This window comes from Crocuta crocuta, unplaced genomic scaffold (genome assembly GCF_008692635.1).
Source record: "Crocuta crocuta isolate KB4526 unplaced genomic scaffold, BGI_CrCroc_1.0 scaffold477, whole genome shotgun sequence".
Lineage (NCBI taxonomy): Eukaryota > Metazoa > Chordata > Mammalia > Carnivora > Hyaenidae > Crocuta > Crocuta crocuta.
Genome location: NW_027530193.1, coordinates 1,252,795 through 1,258,794, shown reverse-complemented (window position 1 = coordinate 1,258,794; position 6,000 = coordinate 1,252,795).

The following is a 6,000-nucleotide window of genomic DNA, read 5'->3' as shown; positions in this document are numbered from 1 at the left end:
GCTTGCCTGTGAGATTCTGTATGCATCGTGTCTATTTCTAGAATTATTCTCTGGGAAGGTCGGGCTCTCTGGCTCCTGACTATTGTGGGGGGAAGGGGTGCTCCCTAGGGTCAAATCCCCACTAAAGTCTGAGATCTGCCGCTTCTAGGGATCATCAGTTCCAACGCTCAGATATTACCAGGAGTTCTGATGCCCAGGAGAAGCATAAACCTTGCATTGAGTGAGAACGGACCACAGGGCCCTGGGAACCAGAAGCAGTGCTGTCAAGAGCGGGTCCCCCATCATCTCCCAGTCCTGTGTGGGCCACAGAGATGCCCTCCACTGGCCTCAGGCCTGGACATGAGGACCCCATCCATCAGCCATCCATATGCCACGTCCACCCGACATCTTGACACCACCTGTCATGCTTCCTGGAGACTCATTTTCCTCATTTGTAAAATGGGACCGCATGTGTACCTGCCCGGTGCCGTGTGAAAATTAAATGTGATAAAACGTGCGGGGCGCCTGGGTGGCTCAGACGGTTGAGCATCCGACTCTTGGTCTCAGCTCAGGTCTTGATCTCAGGGTTGTGAGTTCAAGCCCCACGCTGGGCTCTGTGCTGGGCGTGGAGCCTACCTTAAATAAATAAATACATAGATGGCTACATAAATAAAAAATATGATAGAGCCTGCAGAGCACGTGACACTGTGGCTGCCTCAATCAAGGTCTCCCAGGAAGTGTTTGGGATGGTGACTGTACTTGTCCAAAGTAACACATGTCTTACGTGGTGAGGCCAGGACCAGTCCCAGGGGTGGCTGATTTCTGGGTCTGTAATGTTTGCGGGAGACCGGACTATACTCCACACAGAAGGAGCTGGAGTGCAGCGATTTGGGGTAAATGTGGTCCCAGGCTGCTTCCAGCTCTGCTCCAGAGTTAAAAGTTAAAAGTTTGTCTTTCCCTTTGCCTTCTACAAGTGTCTTGCTTGCAGTTTCTTCACGTCCAATACCTGTTTTCTTCTGGTCTTACCAGATCCCTAAGTGTTCCCTCAAATCAAACCACAGCCTCTGGCTTATCAACCTCATAGGAAACGGGTGTCTTTTTCCAGGGAGATACTCAGCCTTTGAAGGGATAAATTGCAGCACGCTGATCTACACTGCGACCTCCTCTTGGGTAGATGGGACCCTTGCATCTACCTTTGTTGGTTACTGCCTCCGGCGGCATCTTGGATGGATGGCCGTTTTTGAGCTTTGCCTAGATTCTGCTTCACCTCGTGGCTCCCGCCCATTCACATCGAAGCCTAAAAGAACAGTTCATTTTCTCCGGTTTTGTTGGGAATGGGACAACTGACTCAAGAGGAAATTCAAACCTTGTAAAATTCAAATTTTCACCGGCCGCAAGGCCCCTTCCCCGCAGCTGCGCTAGTGCTAACAGCAAAGAACAACCTTCGAAATCATAGCCAGAGGCCAGTACTGAGGGGAGGCAGAGGATGATGTAGTATAAGAGGCAATGGTGCAACTGGCATTGATGAAATGATGTTGGGGAGCAGAGGGAAGGGGCTTGCGTCGGCCAGGGCTCTGCGGAAAGATAGAAGCAATATGATATATGTAATATTAACATATATAATATTACATATGACATAGTACACACATAATGTACATGACACTATTATATGATAGGTAGATGATAGATAGATAGATAAATGATAGAGGAAGAGAGAGAGAAAAAGAGAGAGAATATGACATTTATGTCAAGGCTTATTGGCTTATGCAATCTTGAGACCTGGCAAGTGTGAAACCCACGGGGCAGCCTCCAAATTCAAGTAAGAGCTACTGCTGCAGTCTTGCACCTGAATTCTGCAGACAGGCAGGTGGAAGGTCCATCAGGGTTTCTGGGTTTCAGTCTTAGGAAACATTCCCGTCTCCAGGAAACCCGTTTTTGCCCTTAAGGCCTTCGACTGATTGGATGCAGCCCACTCACACCTCAGAGGGTAATCTGCTGGGCTCAAAGTCTACTGACTTGAAGGTTTACTCATGTCTAAAAAAATACCTTCCCAGCAACACCTAGACTGGCATTTGACCCAATAACAGGGCACCAAAGCCTAGCCAGGTGACACAGAAATTAATCATCACCAAACGTTTACATTGTTTTAATACAGACAATATAAAGCCTTGGCAGTTTCTGAGTCAGAATAAGTTTGCGGTCTTTTCTTGAGCTGGGAGATCTGAAACTAGTCACATCTGACCATAAAGAACATGGAGGGGCGCTTGGATGACTGGGTCGGTTAATCCGACTTCAGCTCAGGTCATGATCTCATAGTTCATGAGTTCAAGCCCCAGGTTGGGCTCTGTGCTGACAGCTTGGAGCCTGGAGCCTGCTTCGGATTCTGTGTGTCCCTCTCCCTCTGTGCCTCCCCACCTCGTGCTCTGTCTCTCAAAAATACATACATTAAGAAAAATTATATATATAAAGAAAAGAACATGGAGAGCTGGTTTCCGGACCCATGGAGGAAGAAATGGCATCTGCAAACTGAGAGGAAGCTTCACTTGGTCTCATTGGACAATAAACAAATGCACTGGCGCTTCCTCTCATTAGTCCAAATCTTCATAAATAAATCCCTATGCCTGTCATGGGCACAGTGAATTTTGTAATGTATTTTTTTAAAATGTTTTTTTATTTATTTCTGAGAGAGACAGCATGAGCAGGGGAGGGTCAGAGAGAGAGGGAGATACAGAATCTGAAGCAGCCTCCAGGCTCTGAGCTGTCAGCACAGAGCCTGACGCGGGGCTCGAACCCATGAACCGTGAGATCATGACCTGAGCCGAAGTCGGACATTTAACCGACTGAGCCACCCAAGCTCCCTGTAATGTATTTTTCACAAAAAATTTTAATGTTTATTTATTTTTGAGAGAGAGAGAGAGAACATGAACGGGGGGAGCAGAGAGAGAGGGAGACATAGAATCCAAAGCAGGCTCCAGGCCCTGAGCTGTCAGCACAGAGCCCGACACGGGGCTTGAACTCACAAACTGTGAGATCATGACCTGAGCCAAGGCCGGACGCTCAACCTACCGCACCACCCAGGCGCCCCTGTAATATACTTTTTAATCATATTGTTTCTATAGACAGAGGGCCCTTGAGAAATATTTGCCCGGGGCCCCACACCTCCTAGAAGTAGCTCTGTCTTGAAGGCTAAGCTGGGCATTTAATGGGGCAGAGCAGGCAGGGCGCAGGCCTAAGGCCTGGGGCTATAGTTCGAGCCTCGCGGCTCCCTGTGTGCCCGGTATACAGTTACCAACTAATAAGAACGCATCTGCCTTTCTGAGTGGACCAGACACTGTGCTGAGTGCTTACCAAGTACTCCTCACAGCACCCATGTGACAGAGGAGAAACCCAGAGCAAAGCTGAGGAAACCGAGGCTCAGAGAGGTTCAGTGAGTTTCTTCCAGCCCAGGGAACTCTCACTCTGTCCAGGTTTTTAAATTTTTTTTTTTTAATGTTTTATTTATCTCTAGGAGAGAGAGAGAGAGACAGCGTGAACAGGGGAGGGTCAGAGAGAGAGGGAGTCACAGACTGAAACAGGCTCCAGGCTCTGAGCTGGCAGTCAGCACAGAGCCCGACGCGGGGCTCGAACCCACGAACCTCGAGATCATGACCTAAGCGAAAGTCGGACGCTTAACCGACTAAGCCACCCAGGCGCCCCAAGTCCAGGTTTTTAATGACTGTGTGGTACTGACTCCCCGTATTGTCTTCATTGTTGCCTCAGGGCCCAGCACAATCCCTGGGACGCAGTAAGAATTCATTCAACAACTTTTGTGGGAATGAACTTGACGAATGAAGGAGTCTGTAGTATTTAGTAGACGGCAATGGAGGGGGTGTGAAGCAGGCCTAGTGAATCAGGGAGGGCAAGTGTCCGCCACATACAGCCTCTGGGGTTCAGCACAGGAGTAAACTGGTTTTAGTAAATCTCAGTCTGGTGCTGTGTAAGTAACTCATTATGCAACTCAGGGCATGTGCCGCTCTCGAGGGGCTCAGTCCCTTGCTGCAAGTTGGAGCTTTGGTTTAGATCAGGAGTCACCAAACATTTTCTGTGAAGGACCAGAGAGTGAACGTTTTAGGCTTTGGAGTAGGTTTAGGTTTCTGCTGTAACTACTCAACTCTGCCATTGGAAGTGGCGAAGTACCCATAGAAAGGTAAAAACATGTGAATGTGTGGCTGTTTTCAATAAAGCTTTATTTAGAAAAACAGGCGGCTGTCTGGAATTGGCTCTGGCGGCTGTGGTTGGCTGACCCCCTGGTCTAGATGACCCCTGAAATCCTCTTTTAATCTTCACGGTTTATGATTTAAAGACTTAGAACCAATGGTATGCAGGACAGAGATGATCACACAATGTCAATATCCTCCTACGGCGCCCATAGCAGGCACTGCTGATTGATCACAGCACTCCTTCCTGACGGGAAAGGAGTTGGCTTTTATCATCAATCACAGATGAGGAATTCCAGCTGGAGTATTCTCCCTTTCACTCTTTAAGAAGCAAATATTCAGAAGACACCGGACACTCTCGGGAGTGTGGCAGAAAGGGGGAAGCGTGGCAGCCTTTCCCACTCTCATCCCTGTGTGAGAGGAATCAGATTCTCCCCAGGTGGCGGAAGTGAGAGCCCAGTCCTCAACAGGAGCCACGCTATCTGAGCCGACAGGGCTATTCCCCGTGGGTGGAAGTCAGACCCCTGTTTCTCTCTTTCTTGTCCTACTGAGTGCTCAAGCTAGGAGTAAACAGTAAAGCTGGAGTTCCTACTTCCCCAGGGCATACTAATTTTCTTCCTTTTCTTTTTCCATCAGAACGTAAACCCTAGAGTGATTTCCGCCCTGATAGATCTGCCGGGAGGGTACTTTACAAATTAGTTTGTGTGGAGCCGTTATTACATGATAACACACAACCCTTTCCTTTCTATTTGAATTTCCACAAACCTTCACGATGAGGAATGGATGGGGAAATCCAAAGCATCTACAAGCCACATGATATAAGAGCTTGGACTTTGCAGTCAGACAGGTTTGGGTTGAATTTTAGACACGATGATCACTCTCTTGATAATTAGGAGCAATCTCTGTAGACTGAGTAACACACGGAGGAAGTTCACTATATGGCAGCCATATTTTTATAATCATGTGAGGTCTGTAGATTTTGGGGTAGAAAACATCTCTCTAGCCTCCCAAATTGTACACTGTAACTATATGCTGGTTCTGGTGGCCAGAGAGCTGTTTGGAGGACATTTCAATGTCTTTCAGTTGTAAGGAATACAGTTCATTGGTTCTTTTCCAGGTTCTTCCACACCCTTCCTCTCACAGCTCTCTGAGGGGGGCTGGTTTGTTAGTATCACCCTATTACACAGTTGGGAAAACTGAGCCCCAAAGAGATTTTCTGTGGGCAGAGCTTTTCTTTCTTTACCTTTTTCTTTGACAACTGCTTATTTTATTTTTTTAAAAAATGTTTATTTATTCACTTTGAGAGAGAGAGAGAGAGAGAGAGAGAGAACCCCAAGCAGGCTCCACACCCAGCATGGAGCCTGAGGTGGGGCTCAATCCCACAACTGCGAGATGATGACTTGAGCCAATATGAAGAGTCAGATGCTCTGCCAACTGAGCTGGCCAGACATCCCTGTTTCACAATCATTTAGTGAGCATTTCCCATGTATCAGGCATGGAACAGGCACTGGAGACAGAATGGTGTCAATATTTGGGGGAAATAAATATCTGTTGATTGACTGATACATCATCTGAACTTGTGAGAAGGAAATTGCATTGAGCAATCAGTAGAGAGTCCAGGGGGACCTTGCACAAGGTCTTCGCTGGGAGTTTACTCTCTATGGTTTCAGCTCCAGATCTTTTTTTAAAAGATTTTATTATTTTTTTAAAGTAATCTCTACCCCCACCATGGGGTTCGAACTCATAGCCGTGAGATCAAGAGTTGTAGGTTTTCCTGACTGAGCCAGCCAGGTGCCTCTCAGCTCCAGATCTAAATAGCTTCTTT